Source organism: Nymphalis io, chromosome 2, assembly GCF_905147045.1.
Source record: "Nymphalis io chromosome 2, ilAglIoxx1.1, whole genome shotgun sequence".
In the NCBI taxonomy this organism is placed as follows: Eukaryota; Metazoa; Arthropoda; class Insecta; order Lepidoptera; family Nymphalidae; genus Nymphalis; species Nymphalis io.
The window spans coordinates 3431507-3459333 of record NC_065889.1 but is presented as its reverse complement, the minus strand read 5'-3'; the positions used below and the strand labels follow the sequence as shown (position 1 = coordinate 3459333).

Genomic DNA, 27827 nt, shown 5'->3' with positions numbered 1-27827 from the left:
AGGTAGTTATGTCAATTTATGATAATAATTCATATATAATATTTTATTTACATTTACATATTATATTAAGTCACTCCTATATTAATGTTCAGAGACTCTTTTTCATTAAAAATATCATCTGAATCGGTTCAGCTGATCAAATTTAAATTTATATCATATAGATTATATCAATAACTATTAACTCACACAAAAAAAGTTTTATTCAAAATTGTTAATGATTTATTTAAGTTTTAAGGAATATTATAAGACTTAACAAAGTAAAGCTATCTAAAATGTTAAATTCAACCAATGGCGAATCTCTTATGTGTATTACGAAAACTTTATTGGGATGTTGGGCCATCGCCAGACTGTCTCGTAGCCTCTTTTATACAGAGGCTTGCAGACTTAATCTATTACTGAAAATCTTTTCATACATTTTAAGCTAGCATTACTCATTTTTTCATATATGTGGTTATTTTTTAAAATTTCATAAAAATATTATTCAAAGTTTTATTTACTATATAATATGAATAACTTTTTTGATTTACAGTAGATTTAATCACATTAAATCACAGCAATTTTAGGTTATGTGATGACAAACAGGTTTAACGTATAAATAAAATAAATAACAATGTTTTACTGTTTCTTAAATTCTTCGCTACATCTTACTATATTTCATAATTTGTATTATATAGGTACATTGAAATCACTTCACACCTATCTCAATTCAATACTTAATGACTTTAAGTGAGATTGAAAAAACTTCACTTTTAACAACTTCCGATTGGTTAAGTTTCAATTAGCACTCCAAGTGCATATCAGCGACTTCTTAAAAGGTGCAGAAACGAGCAAAGTCGACAATCGATAGAAAGCGTGTGTTGTGTTGTGTGGGCGGTGTGGTGCCGGTGCACGCGGTGCAGGCCGAAGGCAGAAGGCTAAAGGCGCGGTGCGGCCGCGGCGCCGAGTGCGGGCGTGCGCGCGCACAGCGGGCGGCGAGCGGGCGCGGGCGGTGCGCGGCCCAGTGGCGTGCAGCGCGCGCCGCGGACGCCCGCACCGGCCGCACCGCAGTGTCGAGCAGGAGCCCGCCATGCCCGGCCCGCGCCTCTCCCGCGCCGCCTGACAGCATGGCCCACCCGACCGCCACCACCACACGCAGCCACGCTCTGACCACGGTACGAAACGTGAACCAATTTTCATCGACAACACAGATCGCGCTCAGTGTAGCCTTCGACCAGTGACAGTGTTTCCGACACCAGTGAGGGTCGGTCAACGCAGAGTTTTCATCTCGTTTCGATCGTCCGCAGACCGAAAGGAGTAGGCGCGAGTGGCCACCCGCGTGGCCGCTAGATGGCGCCGCGCATCGCTCCTGCGGCGAGCGCTCTCCGCCCGCACCCCGCCGTCATAGCCTTTTGTTTCACGCTGTTCCCGTTCGTGTATATAAAATAATAATTGGCTGGCGACGGTGGTGAGTAGGGCCGCGCGGCGCCGTGCCGTCGCTGACGTCAGCGGAGCCCGGGCTCGCGCCGAGCCGCGCTCCCGGCTTCCCCGACCTTCCGCCACCGCCGTCTACCGCTTGTCCGTTACACGACACTGACACGTCAGGCTCAGGCCTCACAACTAATCCTCCGCCCCTCTCACACGAGCTCGGTTATCGGTGTGCCAAATCCGTCGTATTAACAAAACTCGTTGTGATTTTAGTAGCGACTTCATAAATACTTACTGAGCCGGTCGTGCGGATGCTTTGCTGAGGTTAATTCGATAAGCGGAATATTGATACGTTAAAGTGTGTAGGTTTCATTCATGTAACCTGTTAGGGTCGACGATTGGTCTGCTCCTAGCAACAGCGGATCGCGCCGATACAATTAATTTTCTGAGTTAGTCGTAGCTAAATGAACGGTGATTCTATTACGGAAATGAAGATAAGAAAAGCGGTATTTCGTAACGGATTCATTTAACTAAAGGAGTGCGCCCGTGAGCGACGCGCCGCGCCCATGCCCCTAAGTCTGGTGAGTGCTAGATTGTAAGGCTTCGTGTAACGTGCCATTTTCTTGTGAACTTTAAATAGGAGTTTAATGCATAAACACCAGTCTTTTGTGTTTTGACAATTACATAAATATCGTTAAAACCTTCGTGATATCGCTAAAGGTTAATATTAAATCCAAGACTAAGTAAGACTACATAATTTTCGTCTTCGTAAAAAATGTTAATAAGAAGGGTCAGTAAATAGTTAACCATTAACACACTATCAAAATTTTGCAAATTTGACATATGATAACAAAATAAGTGACTAAACACAGTGGGATTATCTTTTTGTGTTTTGAAGCCATTACTTATAATAATCGATATACCATAAAGTATGGCTTAATGTTAATACATTATTTTTCCATTAAGTTACTGATTCATATTTGGAAGAATTTTAAAGTAGATGTTTTGTCTTTCTCTCTCTCGGTATTTTCAAATATACACGAAAGTGACGGCTGAACCGTTTGAGTAAGATTGATTTTAGTAGAAAGAACGAACTAAATTTTACATTTTAGCCTCTGTTACTCATTCAAATATATATTTTACTGTAACTAATTGCATTTTCTTAAAATCTTCTTGAACTAATTAGTTGCCTACAAACGATATGAAAGTCCTAAAATTTACTAAAACTTAATGTAGAAGATTTTTAGTATTTAATATGTATAATATTAATATTTCTTCTAATGTATCAAAAAGTTCGTATTATTTCGCCATGTTAAATGTCTATACGTACGATAAAGCAGCCTTTTTTACATTAAAATGTGCCATCGACGTGTACAAAACGTTTCCCTCAACTTTAAACCTTAGCACTTTGTAAGTGCATAAACTATTTAGACAACTTGTTATAATTTATGAAGTAATTAACTCGTGACAAACTAGTGGAATTAAACTTCGTCTCAAGCAGATTTCTTTAGTATGTTTATTTAACTTTCAATATTCTAAGTTAAATGCATACTTAATGTTATGAAATCTTAATGATGTCACATTTTATCAGCTGTTTATTTGTAACTGCAGGCGTTTGTATACTTCCAATATGCTAATTAGTTTACGTTACAGGCGTTTGTATGTCTTGTTAAATAAAAAAAAATCAAATCTCAAATCCATCAACAAAGACACTTGCCCTTTATTATTTAAAATCTGTATGTTCATACTGACATCATTATATAACAGATATATTATTGATACGTACATATGCATTTAAAACTGTTCCTTATAGTAATATTATATAATTTAATTAAAACAATACTATGTCATGTTGTTTAAAACTGTAACTGTTTTAATTCTTTATGTTTTATAATAATATAACAAATATGATAGATACAATATGTATGTAAATGTTAAATTATTTTTGATAATAATAATATATCCTGGGTCATTTTTCACACACGGTCATCTAATCCCAAATTAAGCTTGTATAGAGCTTGTACTATGGAAACCAGACAACTGATATACTACATATACTATTTTTCTTTTGTAAATACATACTTATGTAGATAATTACACCCAGATTTGGGACAACCAGACATGTTCATGCACACAAATATCTGTCCTGGGTGGGAATCGAACCCACAACCTTCGGCGTGAAAGGCAAGCATCCACCAACCACGCCAAACGGCTCGTCATAATATTTTAATTCACTCTTGTGTTAGTTGTAAAATTTACGATTACAAATGAATTACAAGTATAATATGTTTATTACGTACGTATTGATAAATATATAATACATTAAGATTGAATACATATAATTAACTTGTATTCATCTCGTGTTTACTGTCCTTAGTTATACGGTCTAATTCTGTAGTTATTTTATTACATATATACATATACTATAATTACACTATTTATTTATGTATGAGGTTCGTAAACATAAAAGTTATATTAATCTAAAAAAATACTTGTCGTATTTTTATACGGGTTTTTAATAAAATTTATTCCAACAATTTTACTTGTTACACATTTATAGCATATAATTTTACAGTTATGTGTGATTATAAAGTCACTTCCCTTTTAAATCAATAGATTTTATTCTGTACACCTATGTAATGCTATGAAATAAAAAATAAATCTGATACAAATATTAGATATGATGACGAAATTTCGCCTATTCCGAAGAAATACTTATAAGTAAAGTCAATATGATACTTTTTTTTGTCTTAACTATACGTTCCTCGAAGAATTTTTTCAAAGTACATTAACATTAAACCAGTTATATTCGCAAGATGGACTATCAGGTAGATATTATATGTAATAATAATACTATCCCGACCGATTTCGGCCACGGCGACCGCTTCAACTCCCTGCATTTAGTCTTATTAATATTATATCGATGTCCACTTTAAGCTTTCGCGATGATATCAATATATCATTATAAATTTATTGTTTACGAGAATATGAAATTCACGCGTATTTCGCCAATATTCTAAATTTAAAGCGGGTGAAAATGCGAAGCCCACTTATATAATATACTAAAACCTTCTTTGAAACGTTCTGTTATAAAATTTATGAATATTGTTTTAGTGTTTCTTTTTCATTTAGGATAGTTATATATATTATATTATATATTCCTTATTTTTTTGTTTTAAATAATTTTCAATATCTAAAATCTTGTTATAGAATTATTAAATGAGGTATTAGATGAAAGTTTTGTGTTATAAGTAATATATTAAATTTACTCAATACAAACTCAAATTATTAAAAGTCATATATGTGTTACATAACATGACATAGGATTGACTATTTAAAAAAAATACAAATTGAACGTTAATTTTCGAAATATCATTTTCATTCTAAGATTGTTACGTTGGATTTGGGACAAAATACAACCTTTGAAATTGGGTCACTAAAGTACGTAATGTCTGTTAGTCAAGGAATGGTGGACGCGACGCGATTTCACCAATTTCATGCTGTATTAAATTTTATGTAGATGAAAAATATTTTACGAGCAATAATCAAATAAATTATTAGGTAATGATGAATTTGGTAAGCAATCTTCATGTATACTTTTAAATATAAATAGAAGGTGCTATTCCTAAAATTATTTAATGGAAATTTATAGCGAAAATATGTGGAAAATAAAATATCTATATTCAAATTATGTACGTTTTATAAGGTTTTCATTTTTAAATAATTGTAATAAATAAGACTTAACCACATTTTGGCATATTTATAACTTTATTTTCTTTGCAAACTCATTACATACTTGTTGTTGTATAAAAGTTAAAAAATAAATAATAGAATAAATATCTGTATAGCGGTAAAAACATGAAAACAATATTTTTAAATACTGTATATTTGATTGTACTTAGAAAAGGTAAAAAATATTGTATTGAACACTAATGAATGTAGCATCTCGTAGATGAAGCTACGCGATTCTACGGATAAAGCTACGATATATATCATAAATTTTAATAACATAAATGTGATTTTACAATTTACCTCTGATAAATGAAGCTTACCATATTAAATTAAATTTTATGTATGACAACAATGAAGTTTAATGTTTGACAGTTTGGTACAGTAACTGGTATTTGATTAGCATGTAACAATGCTATGTGTGTGTTGTCAGTGTTACGGGTGAGCGAACTGTTGTAGTTATGTGCTAAAGAGATTTGGATGTTTACCATAACATAATGCTTCGATATAGGGTATATACTCAATACCACTGACATTACCAATGACCTTGAAGAGAGAACACTTACCATAAAATGGTTATTTAGTTTGTTGTTAAAACAAAATGACATTCTCCTCGGCGATTTAATATTTGCCGTATTACATACACGTTTTTGGTTATCTTGAATTAATTACTAACATACTCTATTTATATACTTATTTATGATATTGGAAAGGATTCTTAAAAGTTCTTTCAATTGTTAAATATATTGGACGACAAAATAATTTACCAATTTTTTACAACAATATTTAAAACTACTGTTAATTAAATAATTTCATGGCGACGTTAAGACTATTGGTACGTTTTACTTTATCTTTCAATGGATATTTTCTATTAAAATTTTTATATGATTATTGCATATTTAATATACAGAATTAATCCTAAGTACCTAATCTAGATGATTAAATTGATATTTTCATCGAAATTGAATTTATTTTTAGTCAAATCAAAAGTAATTTATTGATATACTATATTATAAATCAGCTGCATTTTACGTTTATGCTTATATATTTATAAATCAATAATCTAAAGCATGCATGATTCTTTTGTTTGTTGTTGGGATTTTATTTAAAATTTATCAGTTATTCCAGTAGAAAACAAAAATCGTGTAAGTACAATTCTAAGATATTTAGTTTATATACCAGGTTATACATCCACATATGTTATTAATACTCACTTTTTAGTGCATTTTTTGCTATTTTAAAGTACTTATTGATTGTAAAATTAAATTATATCATCGGTACAGAAGAGTATTTACAAGAGACCCTAGGGGTTAAAATAGAATAATTACTAATTTTAAAATGGGGAAAATCTCGAATATTATACACACTGCAAGTACCTGCACCTGATATCTTTCGTGATCATTATCATAATATATAATATAATATTAGTAATATATATTATGCCAATGATAATAAACTGAAAAATTGCTTCAATAAATTTCACCTTGTATATAGATTCATTCAAGATATTTTACACATCATACCTAACACTCTGCTCCTTCACACATATGATTGCATTTCAAACAGATCCAATTGTGTTTAGTGTTGAGGCGGGCATCGCACAGGATGAAGTCAATAAATCTCAATGACTTTATTTTGGCGTTAAATAAAGGGACGATTGTCAGCAATCATTGTAAATGTTGTGCAATCTGTATCGGATATACTTTATTACATTATATTGAAACGTTGAAGACAATAAAAAGTTATGATATATTTTTTTAAATGGTTTGTAAATTGTGTTTTTTTTTAATTTCCTGTTAATAAAGTTTAAAGTGTAGTCCACCACTCTTTGCACATGGGTTCCCTCACTATGCTCTATCGAAAAGAGCAAGATGAATTATAAACACAAATCAGTGAACATCAATGATGCTTTAAGCTTTTATAATTTGATTAAGTTTCATATATTAGTTTCTATGCAAAATTGTTTGAGTTGAAAAATTTAGAATTACCATAAGAGGGGTAGCAAAATAAATGAAACATGAGCTGTCTTTTCTGTTTTTTATGATCAAAATGTTGACTACTATGTCTATATATGAAATATTACACAAAAATGCAGATCTACAGCAGAGATCTACAATTTTTTCATACAATTTTTTCATGCATCTTTATTTTTTTCTATTATTACGTTGACATAATAAATCATGTCTCAAAAAATATGCATTATATAATGTACTCCACGATTCTATTCAAATGCAACCTTTACTGTTATGTATTATATATTAAATAAATTTTAATATCGGTTCAACAGAATATATAAATTTTTGAGTAGCATTATATACCTGTGCCTACTTTTTCAAACGAATAATTACTTTGTAAACAAATAAATACTAAAGGGACCACGGAATTTCAACCGTTTATTATTAAAAAATTAAGAGCTTCCCATACTAGATTCTAATCCCTTAAACCTCCTAATAATATATAAATTTCTACAAACGTATGTTATGTCTTATATAAAAAAATTACTTTACAAACGGAAACCTAAATACCAAACTATTTTTATTACTTAAAGGATGACGCATCTTCAATAAAAAATCTATCTTTATTTTATTCTCTTGCGTAATTAATTATCGTTAATATTATTTCTTATATAAAAAGCCTTAAACTTTATATAAAAAGTTTCTATTACAAATTTCATACTTCTAGACTAACTGACTGACTGACGGCTGAGCTTCGCTTCTATGCTATACACTCCAACTTTTCCGACTTCAGTTCTACCAAGAAATACTTTGTGTGTATATAAACTTACTATGTACAAATTGTGAGCGAGTTAATAAACATATTATTTCTACAATTAAACAAGGAACATCGGTAAATTAAGCAAAGATTCTTATAGTATAATTTTTTTTTATGTGAAGACTTTTCATCAGGTTATCAATCCGCTTCAACTGCTTAAAATTATTAACTATTTGAGTTTGTTGATTCCTCTTGTTTTAGTTTTTCTGTTCTACATTTCAGAGCAGTATAGTGCCTCTACAATAAAAATGAGAAATTAATTAGATTAAAAGTTAAATAAATAATTGTGACATTCATATAAACAAACAGCTTTAGCCTTTATCGAAAATCATTATCACTTGACTCACTACTATAATTATTTTCTAAGACATCAATACGAGATTGAACTTTAATTGAAATCAACACATTCAAACTCCCTTTCACGACCTACTTTACGACACGTTTGTATAAATGCTTGCCTATGAGTTATTTGCCTACACGGCCACTGGAATCAATATGCAATCTGGTACTGCTATTTTAATATTAGTAAATAAGATGTTAACTAAATTCGTATATATGTTTTTTTAGGTATAGTGTATAATATTTTTTGCAATATCAAATGGTCCAGAGTGTAAGCGGTTTCTTCTGCCTAAAGTCTGTCTGACTGTAAAATATAAATAAGCTATTCCTGACATCGTCGACACGATGTCAAATGTGAGATCTATGATGTCGTCCCTTGTGACGATAATTACATTATAAATAAGTAATGTAATATCTTCTCTTATTCTTCTATAATGTAAATGCCTTCTCGGTAGAATTCACATTCCGAACCGGTGTAGCACTTGACGATTCATAAGTACTTGTCAAAGTCTATTTGAAAAAAAATTATTTTGATTTGATTTGATTTCATTTGAATGAGTTTGGATCTAGATTACCCAGTCATGATTACAAATATAGGTTTCATTGGAAAAATAAAAAGTATTATATTTTATATTAGAGTTTAGAAACGCACAGTAAACAAGGACGATCAGACAATATTTCTATCTTTGTCATGATTCTTTAACGATAATATTATCTTAACTATCTCGTTGCGATTAATCTTTTAATAAATATTTAAATTACACAACCGGCTTTCTTTATAGTTTTATTATACGCGGGCGTGTCTCTTAATACAAGTGAATGAACGGTAAATTTATTATAAATTATTTATTATTATTTAATTCAGCGGTCACTGTATAGCTTTTTTATAAAAAAGATCGTTGTTGATAAGATTTTGCTATGTAAGTTAGTGTATTGAGCTTGGTTCTATCAAATATCAAACTCTAATTACTGGCAACTGATGTTTATTTATAACTCAGATTTAGATCTAAGTACTGGCTACTTATGTATTCAGTACAAATATTTTTTTTTGAAATAGCATGCAATTTTTTGAATAGCATCATAAAAATAAAAATTGAATTTCTTATCAGTCATGATTGTTCTTTGAATTATTTTTCGATTATGGATTTCATAAAATATATATACTTGATGATAATATTAAATTACGCATTAGCTTGGTCAAGTGACAGGAAGCTTAGATATTGAGATAAGATTTACAGTAGCAATTGGTTTATCTTTTGCTAGCAAAATCTTGAAAATTCAAGTTTTCCCTGTTCCACGAACTCCTGAAACAGCTTTTTACTAATAATTTCGTTGTAAATTATTCTAACACAAAAAATATTCAATACAACAATATTTACACATTTAATACAATTAAATTAAAAGATTACAATATTTCTCATCGAAATATTTATGTATATGTTTTGGAATATTTTTGGAGTAGCAGTGAACCTTTAACGAAAAGGCAGAAATGGTAAAATTGTAGTTGTCCGGAATAAAATAGAAAGTATGTCCAAAAGAGGTATAAGACAAATTGACTCCAGTTTAAAAAAAAAACGATTTCAAGCAAATCTGAAACACATTACGACAGTACTGCACTGAAAGGTAATCTGTAAAAAAATAATAATAAATAAAATAGACTTATATGAATAAAACGTATTTTTCTTTGGATTCAAGTTGGCAAGTGAATACTTGCCATTATCCTATTAATTAAAATTAATGGACTGTCTTTAATAACATTGCAAGAAATTTAGAATTTAACAGTCTTTTGCAACCAGCGTACTTTTAACCCTTTTTCTGAATGATTTTACTTAAATAAATAAGGGATTTTGAAGGAGCTTTTGCTGATTTTATTGATGAATGCGTTTGACATAAAAAACGGCATTGTATACCAAAGTACCGTCAATCGATTATTTAGTTCATATTTAAATGGAGAATGCTCACAATATAGGCAGTAAAGCTATCTTTCAATAATTACGTAATTATCTTTGGATTAAATATCTATAAGAAAATAAATAGAAATAATTAAATATAGACATCATCAAATCAAATATTTAAACGATCTATTCGACGGTTGAATGAATACTACGGCAGAGATTTAATTGGAATTATTTAACGACGCCTAGGACTTAGGATTTATTCACGGTTCAAGAGATTTGCAGCAGGAACACGAAATTGATGAAAAAAACGTTTAATATATTTTTTTTGTACAAAATGTTGTGTAAAGACTGCTATAGAATGTTACTTTGGTAATAATATTTAATACAATTGACCTAAAACTTGTTTAACATTCACGATTCGAATGAAAATAAAATGTCAATAAAAGTGCATTGTAAAGAATTAAAAAAAAATTACAGAATTTTTAATTAACTTTAATTTTAATTTAATCCTTGCGATCTTAAAACTTTCAAAGCCTGTACACGCATATAATAACATCAAAATTGTAAAATTACACGTACAAATATATATGAATGTATATGAATAATAATTCGCGTATCAAAATGACATTAACAATATGCACATGCCTCTACTACATGCTCGTTATTATTCAATTTGTTAAGTAGTTGTATGACAATATCTAATGTTATTCAGTAATTAAGTGGATAAACAGTCTAAGGGGTATGGCTTATGAATTACGTATAACCGATTGATGAAACGATGGAGATTGATGATAGCTATATGCATGATTTTTTTTTTCATGTAGATATTTTAAATATAATACCAAAAGTAACGAATAAACGTAGAATTATTATAATAATTTCTCTCAATTGTTAAGGAAAACAGCTAATTTATTTAAATTGGATAAAATAAGTTAGGTACATACATGAACACAATAAATAAGAATAATACAATTAATTGTATCCTGCTGGATGCAAATACAGCATGCAAAAAATATAAAATTAACTTTAACTCTTAAACCTAAGCCGTATATTCTGGGTACATGCCACGAGTTAGGACAGAAAATTGATTTAATTAATTAAATATTCAATAAATTCGCAGTAGCAGCTCTGAGTTTGAAAGCACGTGTTAGACTGCCGTCCCTTCGGGTTATGGGGGTGGGGGAATAGAGAATGCACCTCTGTTTGCTTATGTATATATAATATAGTTGTAAATTATCTTATGCTTGATTATGAAAAGTTACAACGGAACATAATTTTTATATAACAGTCTTTTACGATCTGTCGATTATTAAATTTGATTATGAAAACGAGTATACAAGGGCAAGGCACGTTTTCTCTTATCTCGAGTATTTTAATGGGTAAAACCGAACTCGCTTTCCATCATGCGATTGCGTGTGCGTTAAGTTTATTGGTATAAGTGGTTTCTATAAACAAAAAAAAAGAGTATTTTAATTTGCTAAGATACTTGAAGTATCGAATAATTGTGTTAATAATTATACACGTCTAATTATAATAAATGTATTTTTTTTTAAATTATATATCTTTGGTTATGAATATGAATGAAAATACTTAGTAATTATTTTGACCAATAACCACGCTGTGACAACGTCTTTTATCGTTAGCTAAATATATAATTTGTAATTGTCTCGTTAGTGTATCATTTTTATATACCTATTTCAGATGAGTAATTTTATATATTTATTTAATAAAACATATATATTTTTTTAAATTTAAGATAATCGAAATTGCAATATAGCAGAGAAATGTTGCTTGCGTTCTTGCCACCATTCCACGCGGTCGGGATTTATTCAGTAGCTATTTTTAATTTTGATCTGTATATATTTTGTCTACTCAATATAAATGATTCTTACTTTAAAAAAAAATATTTTATTATTATTATTATTTTTTTATAGAATAGGAAGGTGGACGAGTATATGGGCCACCTGATGGTAAGTGGTCACCAAACGCCCTTAGACATTGGCATTGTAAGAAATGTCAACCATCGCTTATAGCCAATGCGCCACCAACCTTGGGAACTAAGATTTTATGTCCCTTGTGCCTGTAATTACACTGGCTCACTCACCCTTCAAACCGGAACACAACAATATCAAGTATTGCTGTTTTGCGGTAGAATATCTGATGAGTGGGTGGTACCTACCCAGACGAGCTTGCACAAAGCCCTACCACCAGTGAAAATTATGTTGCAGTTAAAAAACAACAATATCAGTACAAGAATCTTGTCGCAATTTAATAATATGCTGCTTCTTATAACATGTCTCTTTAATATTTTGTTTAAAGAACTAATAGTAGGAGATATCTATAGGAATTTTATACTTCGTCGTTAGTCTTTACATAGTAATTTTTTTTTGTATTTATCATGTTCACAATTTGGACTGTCATGTCATAAATTATTTTATATTATTTAAATTTCAATTATTATTGTTATGCCTTCTTTGAATTTTAGAAGTATTTTCAGTCAATAAAATTGAACATACCGTCCTTTTTATTTGAAACGCGCAATTAACTGGAATTAATCATCACGATATTATCGTTAAAATAATATAATATATATAAAATATAGTAGTACCAACAATTGTTGTTTACAATCAATATAATAATATTATGTTATGGGTTGTAGTTGATTGTTTTATTCCCACATCGTATCATATCTATAAAGACGTTAGTTTTGTCACAAACATTCCGTTGTCTTTACATTGGAAAAAATGCAATTTTATTATATAAGTTTACAATACAGAATCCGTTGTAATTTAATGTCTTACGATATTTGCAACATTTTCATAAATAACTAGTTCCGTCCGCGTGATAGGCTGGGGGGGAGTGTTTGGTACCATATTGGACCTTTTCTGTACCCCTGAAAACGTGTATACAAAATCTTATGATGATCGATTGAGTAGATAAGACGTGAAGGTGTAAGCAATCAACCTCACTTTCGAACTTATAATTTTAATAAGGATGGAAGTTTTGTAAATAAAATACCTAAGGTATATCGAAAAGTCTACTGGAATAAATAGCAAATGTAATACCGATAAAAAGTACCTTTGTTGTGCAAGGTTCCACCCGCGTTCTGTTTGCAATATACATGAAATAATAAAAAAATCTGAATATATAACATATTAACAGTGGAATATCGAAAAATGCTGAAAATAATTATGAGTGACCTACTTTTATGCAAAATTTGAAGTCTAATTAAAATAACTCTTGTAGATACGGAAATAAAATTATAATAGTTACTTATATTATATTTAAAATCCAAATTTTGCCCATTTTATATGTTATTAAGTTTATATGTTTGTGAGTTTTTTAATATTTAAGCATAACCCATTACAATATTTTTGTAAATCACAACCATAAATGAACTTTGTCTATATCACTTTACCTTACCTTTACTTTACTTTACCCGGGCCCAAGCTTCTTGGCTACTAAATTTTATGCGATGGCCGAGCTTGACACGAATCAGGGAGGATACGGGTTTATGTCCATATCAGACATCCGCGACCCCTTCCGATATCTTAAGATAATGTTACTTGTGAATACTAATGATGGACACTAAGGAATGCATATTTTACATCAAGTTTTGGAAGAAACCACAAACTACTTTTGAAGAATTGTAAAACCTAAAAATGTCTTTAATTATTTATTTATTACGAGCGTTTTATGTATTTGAGAATCATTGCAATATAATATAAGTAAATGCAGTTTCAAAACCGTCCACGTTGAACATACCGGTTTTTATCCAATAACTAGTGCCCGTCCGAAACTTCGGATTCAGCTACAGCTTCGGCTAACTTCGGCCAAAAAAAGTAACTACAGCCGCATCGAACGTAAAACATCGAAGCCAAAGTTTTCTATGGAGGCGAAAATGCACGAACCTATACGAACGCGCGCGAGTTGTGTGTCGAGCGAGGGCAGTGGCAGCGGGTGAGCGGGTAGTGTTCTTATTGAACAACTATTCAGTGCGTCAAATCTATGACGATAGAAGAGCTAATTTGTATGGCCATATTCAGGCTGTTTGACCTTGAATATTAAGTCTAATTTTGTTGTAGCAAGATTAAACAGTATTTATATATTAGTATACTTCGTATCTTTTGACATAAAACTACCTAGACATAATCGGTCGTAGTTATAACCGTTGTTAAGCGGGTGTATAGTTAAATATTGATGCGTCACAAATGGAAAAAATCGTGTTTAACTAAACAGCCGCTAGGCAAAGTTCAGTAATCTTGTCTAATTATTATGTACATTATTATTTATTTATTATAATTAAAACTACAAAATATCGTATTTACATGTTAAATTTTTATATGTTCTTGACTGACGTAGAATATAATAATTTGATTTGAAGTAATAATTATCGTGTCATATAAACTGGAGAATCTTAGAATTTATGCTAAGTATCTGAATAAGTAGTAAATCTTAAAATAAAAAAATCCATTAAGTTAAAGTTAAATAAGCAAGCATAAAAAAACTACTAGTAAAATACTTAATTAGTAAGTATTTTACTGTTGATACTTAGTATCAACGAAGTTTATTAGTGTTAGTATTTTTATATATTTTTTTCAATAATGAAGTATATATATGCTATAGACCAAGTGATTAACAGGAGGTTATAAAATGCTTGTGCAGTTTGAAACATGCCCAATATGAGAGGGCAGAGTGATTGAGAGAGTACAACTATTTAAATAATCAAGCTGTCCGGGCATTATTTATAATCCTTATCACCTATGGGGAAGAGTAATTAAAATCAGTTTTTCTTACTGCCATTTTTTTTCATAAATAAAAATAAAACAATCTAACCTAACAAGATTTTATTCGTTTTTAAATATATAGGCTTTTAATAGTTAGGTTTAGGTTTGGTTGCCTCCTCCCCGTGCATAATCAGATTTCCCGAAAGCAACATGGAAATATTCATATAGTCTAGGCAAAGTGATAAATAAGGAAGTTCAAATTATAATTGTTTAGTTCTCCCTGAATATTACATATTTTAATAAATATTGCAGCGAAAAAAATATGAATCGTATTTGATGAAATTAATAAAGGTATTATTATATATTATATAATTGGCATAAAATAAAAAATACACCAATTAAAAACAACAATATTGAACGCCAATATTTATAACTTTAAATTTGTATTTGAATTAATTGTCATCTAGCTGCTCAGGATCTGCCTCAATTCAAATCACTAAAATACGAGGGTTGAAATATAATGAATGACTATAAACAATCTTCAGTCTTATATTTGATGACCGTTTCGCGTAGAAGCGACCGCCGCGCCGTCTGATGTAGCGGCTTTGGCATTTGCAAATATTTACATAAAGATATATATCGTTTCATTCTGTTTTGTATTTGTGAGTCTCTCTATAGTCTATACTATAAGTCATTGATCGCGGTCACTGTACGAAATATCTAAGGACAAATTGTCAACCGTTTCTTTAACCAATATAAAGACTTTTATCAATGACGACTGTCAAATTACAACTAAAATAAGAGCTAAGAATAAATATATTGTATAATTTTATGTAATATTATTGTATACTATAAAACAAATTATAAGGAAATGTTATACGTGCTTATTGGTAGTTAACGACAGCTTAGTACTGTTGTGTTCCGGTTTGAACGGTGAGTTAACTGGGGAGGATGAGGTACATCTTAGTTCCCAAGGTTGGCGGCGCATTAGCTATGAATCGGGCTGTTACTATTTCTTATGATGCCAATATCAATGAACGGTGGTAACCACTTTAAAAAATGTTTAGATGGTGTAGACGTGAGGTGTTTGGCGCTATACCGATTGTTAATAAAATACTCTTACTATAAAGTGTCACTATATTGATCATGTATTGGTATAAAACTTGATCATTCCTGTGTGAAATTTGATTGTGTTTGATTGGTTTTATCGTAATTTTGACTCGTAAATGAGGAATCAACTGGTTGATCTGTGTCATGAAATGAGATACCTATAGCAAAAATACTCCAGTCGCTTCGTCGAACAAACATTTCTGTAGTTTTACAGATCCGCGTTTTAGCTTACTCGATTGTACAGGTGTATTTAAAGCTTGACATTCTGGCAAGCGCTCAGTTGATTGTCACATATGTAACAGAAGTTGTTGTCTTCAAATAAAACGCACGTTACATATACAAATGGATTTAGCTTTCCATGAATACAAAATATATACAGACCATCACTTATTGGTTAACTGCTCGTTTTCATACAATCAAGTTCAACTCACAGTAAAAATAATTTAATACAACTAAAATACCTCCGGAGTCAAATTCCGGACTACAAATTTTAATCACCTATAAATAAATAAAATAAAAATTTATTACTTCTTCTATAAATGGAGTTATTAGTTAATCAATGTATGTCTTCTTCCTAAAGTCAAATCGATAATGACAGAAAGGTATTATAATCAGTTTCAGTAAACAACGTATATAAGTAAAGTTGTTATATTTTAATTATGATTAATTTATAAAAAAAATTGACTTATTAATTTTTGTTACTTGCTCAGTATTAATCGAACATCGTAATGTACCAGCTGACTAGGCATTTGCGCTTGTTTTGTGGGCGAGAACGTGATTCAAGATTTAAAATGCAGAGAACGATATCTAAAGTTCTTTTACTAATTTTGATTTCCTTTTGATTTCCTTTTTATTTTATCGTATTAGTGTTCCTGCAGGTGTTATATACTTCGAAATGTGCAGTATTCATGCATATATAAAAGCACTATTAAAATTATTTCTTACTTTTCGGTCTTGCGATTGTCATGTAGTTCGTAGAATGTTTGAGTTTTTTTTTAATATAAAATACTGTTAGATTCATCCCAAAATACTAAATATATTAATACTTTTCCTTTTCAAAATTTTAATATAGCAAAATAATCGTAAATTACTTATTAATACAATACAGTAACAGCCTGTTAATGTCCCACTGCTGAGCTAAGGCCTCCTCACCCTTTTAAGGAGAAGGTTTGGAGCTTATGCCACCATGCTGCTCCAATGTGGGTTTGTAGAATACACATGTGGCAGAATTTCAATGAAATCAGACACATGCAGGTTTCCTCAACATGTTTTCCTTCACCGTCAAGCACGAGATGAATTATAAACACAAATTAAGCACATAAAAATTCAGTGGTGCTTGCCTGGTTTTGAACCCACGATCATCGGTTAAGATTCAAGCGTTCTAACCACCAGGCCATCTCGGCTTTTCGGCTTCTCGGCATTAATAGCAATGATGTAACTCTTAACGTTCTTAAAAAGTTTGTTTCTCGTTTAATATTATACTTTATAGCCTTTTACTAATTAACGCAGTCATTTCTCGTATTTACGACCTACTTTTATGACCCTACAGAAGTCAACAGTCTACAGTCATACGCAAGTAGCAAAATCATAATTAACAGAAATTGCCACCACATAAAGAAATACATCTACAACCATAATCTCACCTTAAATATACAGGAAATCACATATACATACGAATGCAAAATCTAAGGGTCCCCAAAAAAATTAGTTATGTCAATTTAATTGTAACCGTCCGATATGCCTTTAGCAAGTTAAGGATTTTTTTTACTCAAAACAAAATCACCACAACTAATTTATGACTTATTTTTTATCACTCAACTTAGACCGCGGTGATAGTAGTATAATTTTGTCTATTAAAAATGGAGTAAATTAATGGAATAAAAACTTACATATAAAATTATTTTGACAATCTCCTCTGAAATTCACGTAGTACGATGCACTCTTTGGTCGCAAACCAATCACGTGAGCAAACATTTTACACTTTTACGCTTTACATGTCGAAAATATTGATATCGGTTTATTGGCTGTTAATATTCGTTCTAGTCAAGTCACATTTCATTTCAATCAAAAAATTTGGTACATATTGCAATATAGTAGAAATTTATTACTGAAAAATATTTATAATTTTTATAAGAATGGATATATCATGTGGTTGATATTTATGAAACTAAAATTTAAAAAACTAAAAAGTAACAACATAAATTAAACAATTTTAATATATCACAACGATATTTTGCATAATAGATAGATACGAATGATCAATTATTCCACAATCTTCTAAAGACTTTAAAATATTTCTAGCATAGGAATTCAAATGCATTTCTTTACATACACATATACATTAGTAGTATTACAACATGTTTTATGTAAATATATCATTTATATATTTACGTATGTATATCTAAAAAAAGAGTAAAATCTATATGCTTATGTTATATGCTTTTTTATTTAGTATGTGTTAAACAGTAGTCGATAACATTAAAATTCAATGCAAATCATATATATCTGTATAAGACATAATATGACTTGTACACATGGGTGTACAGGTTCTGTTGCGAAACACTTACACGAGCGCATTTAAATTTCAGTCATCACAGCGTGTGTCATGGTAATACTGCCCAATTAAAATACACGCGCTCCCGACATTTTGTAGGACCTCATATCGTCTTAGACGTTTTAAATTTCAACTTATCACACTGTATTAAAGACTGGAATTAATTCATTTTATTAAATAAATAAATTGTTATGATAACTTATTTTATACAGAAACAATGTATATATAATAGTATTTAGGACAGAACAACATATAATAAGGTGAACGAATCTATGTTTTTATAAATAATGATACGGTTCAGCGGGTATCATTACTAGCGACAAAAAAATCCATTAATAAGTCATTACTGTATTTTTAATGAATTTATGGACATTGGTTGCTTAGTTTATGATTACTCATTATTTAGAATTTTAAGCTTTCTTGCTAGATACTTTTGTAGTCTTTTTGAAGCAAGTTGCTTGAAAATAAATTGTAAACATTATTATTAATGTTAAGTGATTGAAATGTTTTATATAAATAACAAAATTACGTATTTTATCTTCATTTTTATAAAATTAACTTTATAACAAACTACCTACTGTTTTATCGCAATTATAAAAACATCGATTTTATTTTAATGAAAACAGGCAATGAAAACAAATATATTTACTTTTAATAAGTTATTTATATAATTGAGTAAAAAGAGTGAAAATAGTAAAGAGAAAACTTGGAAATACATTAAAAACCTCTTAAAATACTTTTACAAAAACGACGAACGATTTCTGTTTTATGTCGGCTTATAGGCTTTTTAGTTGAAAACTGCTACGCTACTTCGTAGCTGTGCTACAACATTCGTAGCTATCTACGAAAATATGATACCAAATAATATTCAGATATCGCTACTTATAAATGAGTATTGTAAAATCTCAGTTTCATTCAGCATTGAGTGACCTTAAAAGTACGATATTGCGTATACCTATATTAAACGTTAATATGTTGAATCGTATTTAATTTTTTTAATATTTTACTGTTTAAATATTGTACATGAAAACTTAAAATTGAATTCTATTACAAGTGACATAAGCTTCCAAACATTTCTCTAAGCTGTCGAACAACAATAATGGTGTTTAGTCTTCTATATAAAAATATAGTGACAATTTCTTGTAGAGTCAAGATGACGAGACGGCGTGTGACGTCACACGAGCGGCACTCTGCGGCTGCGGCTATCGATCGAATAAAGTCGTCGTGTCCCTCTCACACCAGTCGCTTAAACTATACTCTTCTCTTTCTATCCTAGGGAACGCTGACTTGAAGGCTGCGTTCCGAAATACGCTACTAATATTTATTTTAACGCAACCGCCCGGTCTATTGGTCGAGCACGTGGTGAACGCGAACTAGTCGTTTAAACAGTAGTTAAAAAGAAATTTGCAGCGGTTTTTTTTTTGGAAATTAAGCTTAATTATTTTTTGTATGCATTTTGTTATGACTATTGGTATCCAGGAAATGTAAATTTTTAACGGAACAAATTTATGAATTAAAAAGTTATAAATATATTAGGCCAAAAAAATATGTACCCATCACATTATTCTTCATTTAATATTCCTTTTAGTACGTTTATTATAAAACCCTTGGTTTAGTTTGCAGTAACATATACAAATAAATGTAAAAAACTATCTACACCTTCGTTAGAAGTTGGAAATTAGACTTATCTATGTGTAATAATAAAACAGTTTAAGGATTTTATAAATACACATACCTCTAGAAAAAATAATGATTACTATATGTAATGTATACTCTCAAATAATTTTTATTTCAATTTAATCCATTAGATGCTTCTACACATAATATATTAATAATATACCGGATATAATGTACCGGAAAAAACGACACAAGCACAGTAATCCTAAACAAATAACTAAATTTCCTGTCCTGTCCTGTTACTTGTTTGTTGTCTTGGTTTTATTGACTATTTAACCATTTATGTATAAATAATATTGAAACAAAAAAACGAATAATAAAAATTCTTTTTTTTTTCCTTATGCCATGCCATGCATTATATTATTTATTCATGTTAATAGAATTGATTATTAAAAAATCATTATATATTACATCTTCATTTGGAATATATTAATAAAAAAGTGTTACAATATGCACAAAAAAATTGTCTAAAATTTATCATGCTTTATTTTATTTCATTTTAATAATAATTGCTAATATTAATATAAGTTAACTACATGCAAAATGCAGATAACAAAAACAGAATGGATGAGTCAACTAGCATTCGCGCCAAATCAGTATCGTTGGCGGCTCTGTGGCGGTCATTTTTGGCGGGAAATTGCTCTATATCCGATCTATGCCCTATACCTCGTGCAGCGTTGCGATTTGTTTTTCTATTGCCTGTGTTATACGACTTTATATTTAAAAAAGTTTAATACAAAAACATAAATTTGTCCTTTTTATAATACAATTTGTCCTATAATCTAATAATTACGATTTAGTAACTCATAGTTTTTTAATATTTTGACAGAATGTAATTTAGGTCAGACATAGACAAATATAAGTTTTAATATTTCATATTTTTATAAAGGAGTTTCTAATGTCAGTTTAGCCGAAGAGAATATTTTGTAGTAAATTAGTAGGTATATATAGTAGATTCATTCATCAACATTCTGCAAAAGTGTATATATATATACGTTTATATTTAATAGATAAGTCATAGTGAACGTGTTTTTGATGAAAAAGCAAAATAAAAATTTATAGCATATTGATTTTAAGCTAAATAAGGATTATTCTACAAGTGGACCGGTAGTATTAGCGATATCGCTTATAATATATTTCAACTTAAAATACAGCGACAGCTACGGTAGTAAATATTAAAGCGTGTGCAAATACACTCTATTTTTCTTTCCTCTCAAAGTCCAATGCGACGGCAATCGGTCACGACTCACGACTGGAGAGTGATCAGACGCAGGATCAACGACTTTATGTGTTTTCCGAGTTTTATTGGTTTGATCCTTGATTTAACTTCCACTAGTCGCTACGTCAACAAGATAATTAAAAACTATAAATAGTATATTGATTTAAAAGCTTTAATTTCATATTGAAAAAAATATTCTAAATTAGTAAATGTTTCTTATTTATACTAGTTCATTCTAGTTTCCGCACTCGACTTCACTCTGAGTACCCCTGACAACGTTAATAAAAATTTTCATGACTATTGGTTGAGTAGTTAAGACGTAAAAGATAACAAACAAACAAACTCTTATTTTGAACACACGTTCATCAAATACGTTATTTTGTCCAAAAATAACAAAACATAATTACATCGACATATAATTACATAAACGCTCATTAAGTATCACTTTAAGTTCAATAACGTGCAATCGTTAGCACGTGGACAGCTAGTAACCACAATACAACGCAATAATAAATACGTTATCTTATCATTTTCACGATAAAAATATCCACCGCATGTTAATAACACTAACAGGAATGTCAACAACTAATCTCGTGATTGCGCCTAATAAGAATCGCATCATGAATTACATCACAATCAAAATATAATTTATTGAAGTGTACTCGTACTCCATACAAGCACTTAACAAGATTGTATTCGATGTAATGCTACCGCATTTCGGAATGTAGTTACATTTATATGTTAATTAAATTTGTTTATATGAAAATCAACAAATACCAACTCCATGCTTTCTTAGCATTTATATAATCTTGTATTATAGTAACATGAAATTAAATTATAATAGAATGAAACGTGTACTAATTTTGAACAAACACAATAAATATATTGTTATCTACACATTAAATGTTATTAAAAAGAAATTAATAATATTGTATATGGTTCTAATTTTTTTTGTGATATTTTAATCAATTTTTTTCAATTGATTAAGCTTATAGTAATTGAAGGCCCTTTTATAGTTATTCAAGTCGCCTGTGTCATGTCATGTCACTAGTAAAACATAATAAGAAACCGTTTCTTTTTCAGACGTTTAATATAATATTGGCGGCTAACTTGCCATGGTCAATAGATTATTGTATTGTTATAAGAAATATGTGTTTCAATATTTCCAGTTTGATCTAGTTAAGGCAATATGATATATGATATTTTCAAAAACATAAGCGTTTTTAAGAACGATAGAACTGTAATATTTTGTCACATTAAATACATATGAGCCGGCTAGTAGATGTTCATGATCAAACTTTTTGATATAAGAAATTTAATCCCATTTAAATTACTTAGGCATAGACAAAATAAATTGGAGAACCACTGGTCTAGATGATAAAACTTATTAGTAGTTAATGTTTGTTGCTGTTAAAAATAAATATATTGTAGTGTCAATATCAATTTCTACACAGTCAATAAGCACTACGATTTATCTAATGTTATTATATTATATTTATATAATAAATATATGTCGGTCATAACTCAAATATATACACTATACTATATACTTTTAGTTTGTTATATCGTTTCTTGTCATATACCGTTACGTAGTAAATTATAATTTTTATTATAATAATTTAGTGATTTTGTGACCCGTTTGAAAAGTGATACTCTACTGGTGGTAGGGCTTTGTGCAAGCTCGTCTGGGTAGGTACCACCCACTCATCAGATATTCTACCGCAAAACAGCAATACTTGGTATTGTTGTGTTCCGGTTTGAAGGGTGAGTGAGCCAGTGTAATTACAGGCACAAGGGACATAAAATCTTAGTTCCCAAGGTTGGTGGCGCATTGGATATGTAAGCGATGGTTGACATTTCTTACAATGCTAATGTCTAAGAGCGTTGGTGACCACTTACCATCAGGTGGCCCATATGCTCGTCCGCCTTCCTATTCTATAAAAAAAAAAAAAAAAAAAAAAAAAAAAAAAAAAAAAAAAAAAAAAAAAAAAAAAAAAAAAAAAAAAAAAAAAAAAAAAAAGATACTCAGATATAGTTCGATTAAGATTAATTATTGTATAATAAATTGTTTTTTTATAAGAATTGAAAACTATACTTCTTTTTTGTGAGTTACACAAATTTAATAATAATATATATATATATATTATAAATAATAACGAAACATCGGTGTTTCTCCTTATATTTAAAACCGATTTTGAATAATAGTTGATAACCCTAATTGAACGTAATGTCAACAAATGACACCATATATTTTTTTAGTACTGTGTACCTAGACTAGTGCGAATGAAAACAGCACTGTCTAGTGACAGTGAACAGGACTCTCATAGGATCTTGTAGATCTTGTCTGTGATCGTCCTTCTGTCATACAATTTTATTTATAGTAAATTAATGCTCGTATTAAGTCACTGTGGTATAGCTTAAGCTATTCACATTTCGAAAGAAAAGAAACTTAACATTCATTTAAAAGCTCATTCAAGTTACATTAAATGAAAGGGCTTGTTATGAAAAATACTAATATGTATGTTTATAATTATAAATGCGAAAGTAGATTTTAGTCAATTAAAAGAAATTAAAGCTTAGGCTTTATGTGCATTCAGAGGTTGTGTTGTGTTGTGCTTAGTTGGGGGTAATACTAAGATTTGCTAGTCGAGATGCGCCTGATATTTTTTTAATTAGGCCAACAGCAAAACTAAAATTATGACAACGTTATCCGAGTCTTTGAAATCTAATCATTAGACTAACAAGTCAATTAAAATAATTTGTACGTAATAACCATAAATGTTTAATTAAAATTCACCCAGTCTCGTAAAAAGAGACAAACAGACATGAGACATTAAAAATATCTTCAATTTTGATATAACTATAGATTAATGAATATATTACCGATGATTAGTATTTTCACATATACAAGGCGGTACTATGCACTTTAATTACATATTTAGATAATGTCGTCGAATTTTAAAACATTGTTTAATGTTTCAAGTGAAGCCTACCTTCTTTTGTATCTATAAATATCTGATAAAACGCAGTAGGCCGTGGTAATCGTTTACGCATAAATGAAATGGTTACGATACAACGATTTGATGTATCCCTTCTTTAATCGATTAACGGTAAACTCAAGTTATCTTATTTGTACATATATACGGAAAACCTTCCATTAATTAAAACAAATAAATTGTTTTTACATAATCGTAGTAATTGTAAGAACATCCGGAATATTCTAGATTACACCAAAATGCGACTACCATATTTTAAAAATTATTACGAGTATATGAAATTTTCAAGGAATACTTTTCCTTGTACAAATTTAATTTGGTGATTTTTTCTTGTATTTGTTTTCTAAGACCTGTTGTCCGTGCCTTTAGTGTATCTTTTCTTTATTTTATATTAATGTGTAAGCATGTTTATTACTAGGCAGCATCATACTCTTCGTTTCAGGATTTAAAAAAATATCGCGATATGGTATTCATTTACAATATAAATATTGACGTCATAGAGTCCAGGTGACTTATTTGTCAATAATAAATCTAAATAGATGTAATACATCATATACAAGTGGAAGTACACACTTAACAAACTTAAGCCTGAATTTAGGTGGTTGCTTCTTTTCATTGATTATTTAAGAAATATTAATTAACAGGAATACACCGCCTACAATGGGATTTCTGATTTTAGTCAAAATCAAAATATAGTTTACTCAAGTAGGCTTTTATTATTAAAGGTAAACCATCGGTTTGGAATATAGATTTTATCAAAAATAACTGTTCTTGATAGTTCAGACTATCAGTAGTTATTCTTTTCCACAATCAAATAACATAGGTACATAACATTATTATATTGGCTTAGTAATGCAATATACCAGAAAATACACTCATCATATATTTATAGTTGTGTAAAAAGTAGCCATGTACAGACTGTGATTATCGATATACTTAACAAGATCAACATCGACGGCATAATAGTCCGAAACTCTTTTGTGGTTTTTAAAACGATTTAACAAAATTCAAGAGAAAATATATACTCGCTTAGTTCGCTTTGTTCTATTATATTGAAAATTGTAAGCTATTATGAAAAGTGACAAAAAATGCCGGTTTTTTTATTGTCAGTTCCTCTTAAGTCTGGCTTTTTTCTTTTCTGATCCGGTTGTGTTTTAGTTTTTGACTATCTGTAAATTTATTTCTACAATATTTAATAAAGAATATTGAATGGATAAAAACTTGAAGTAAACTAAACGTATTTGCTGAATGATTTTTGTGTCTTAGTATTTATAAAAAATATAAATGTTTAGTGTCTTTAAATATGTTGAATAGTTCGGCTTATATGCTTGAAATAATTTTTGACATGTATCTCTAAAATTGCGTAGATGGCGTTGCTGGTTAGAACGCTTGAATCTTAACAGATGATCGTGGGTTCAAACCACTGAATTTTCATGTGCTTAATTTGTGTTTATAATTCATCCCGTGCTTGACGGTGAAGGAAAACATCGTGAGGAAAGTTGAATGTATCTAATTTCACTGAAATTCTATATTATATATCTATATACATTTCTATTCTACCAATCCGCATTTGAGTAGCATGGTGGAATAAGTTCCAAACCTCGAAACGGAGAAGTGGCCTTAGCCCAGCAGTTGGACATTTACAGGCTGTTACTTTACTTTTTATGTATCTCTATATATTTATTCTCGTATTTTAATGAAGCGTATGTTTTTTTACAGTTACTCGTCTAAATATTGATATACAACATAAAACGAAATTATAAAATAAATATAATCTTTTTTATATGCTTAACTATATTCTTAGAATTAAAATATATATAACAATTAATAAACTTCAATACTTTAAGTAAATATTGAAAGATCTTATGAATATTAACATATTTGATTATGTAATAGTAAATATTGCGAAATAAATATTGTAGCTGCGATGGTATACAATTATTAAACCTGGTCGTTAGCTTTATGCAATATTTTATGCATGTCTATCATTAAACTCCGTATTGTCAAGTATAAACGCTATGAGAATTTTAAATCCAGTGCAAAATTACTTTCTACATTTTAAATAGATTGATTCATTCATAGTTTTTTCTTTGTATATTTCTTTAAATTAGTTTGTGTATTTTGATTTTATTTTTATTATAATTTCCAGATTGTGTTGCTGTAAATTCCAATATGACTTAAGTGTATCACGAATAAATTTAACCGTTTTTTATTGGTCTATATTTAAAATCTGCATAAAACTAACTGTAACCAATCAGCGATCGCTTAACAAATTAATTACATTACACGACCTAAAAAAATATTTTATATGCTCTTTGAATCTAGCGTTTTAATATCACGGTAAATAGTTTTTAAGTTCGAAGTGGTTTCTATTTGCGGAAAAGTTATAAAATTACTGTAACCGCATTCATATAACATGGACATACATTATGTAATTACAGATGTTCCTGTAAAACTATTTAAATTATACACACATACATATCTACGCACGCAATTATAATATTAGTCTAGATTTTGTCAACGTTGTAAAAGAAAAAGTCATCTGCCTTTACATGCAAACTAAATTTATATATTTGCAAGGTTTATGCAAAAAATGTAAGGTATTCGTTTATATGGTAGCTATACCTTACAGTACAGCAAAGTAACAGCCTGTTAATATCCCACTGCTAGGCTAAGGCCTCCTCTCCCTTTTTGAGGAGAAGGTTTGAAGCTTATTCCACCACGCTGTTCCAAATGCGGGTTGGTGGAATAAACATGTGGTAGAATTTCGGTGAAATTAGACACATGCAGTTTTTGTCACTATGTTTTCCTAAACCGAAAACAACGAGATGAATTATAAATAGAAATTAAGCACAAGAGAATTCAGAGGAGCCTGCCCGGGTTGAACTCACGTTCATCGGTTAAGATTCACGCGTTCTTAGCACTGTGCCACCTCGCAACTTATCTAGTTATACTATCGTTTGACCAAAATCCACCTTATTTATAACGCGGGCGCCGAAAGGTAGGTGAGTCGTAAATAAAATAAATATTTTTTGAGTTCTTTAAAAGGTCACTGAAAACTCATAATGCTTTGATTGTATTTATAGTTCTTTTTGTTCTTAAATAATTAAAAAATGCAAAGCCTTTTCACTCAAAATAACAATACTTAGGTAAGTTAAATAACATATTATGTGGTTAAGTAGCGAGATATCGAGTATCGAGATTTATCTATAGCAAAAATTATTATGTTTCACGCAAATTATTTCACACGCAAGAAAAAGTAATATTAAAGTTTATAAATCGAATGTCCCGCTGATCGGCCCGCTTTTCAGGAACTTCATTGTCCAGATATTTATTCTACAAGACAAGTCTACACGTTTTTCAAGATGGCGGTTAACGTTCGCGGTCTGCGATGACAAAAAC

General features: G+C 30.0%; 1 protein-coding gene across 17 annotated transcripts in view; it reads left to right on the top strand.

The window, feature by feature from the left end:
• The first annotated feature begins 894 nt into the window (after positions 1 to 894).
• Positions 895 to 27827, top strand: part of LOC126775508 (voltage-dependent calcium channel type A subunit alpha-1) — a 73094-nt gene continuing 46161 nt past the window's right edge. For 13 of the 17 annotated variants that reach the window (XR_007669888.1, XR_007669887.1, XR_007669892.1 and 10 more), the window contains exon 1: positions 895 to 1151. The gene's annotated coding sequence lies outside the window, so the exon portion shown is untranslated. Of the gene's footprint in view, positions 1152 to 1595; positions 1986 to 27827 lie in introns of those variants that run through there. The other 4 variants (XM_050497613.1, XM_050497597.1, XM_050497604.1 and 1 more) reach the window with 1 other exon arrangement.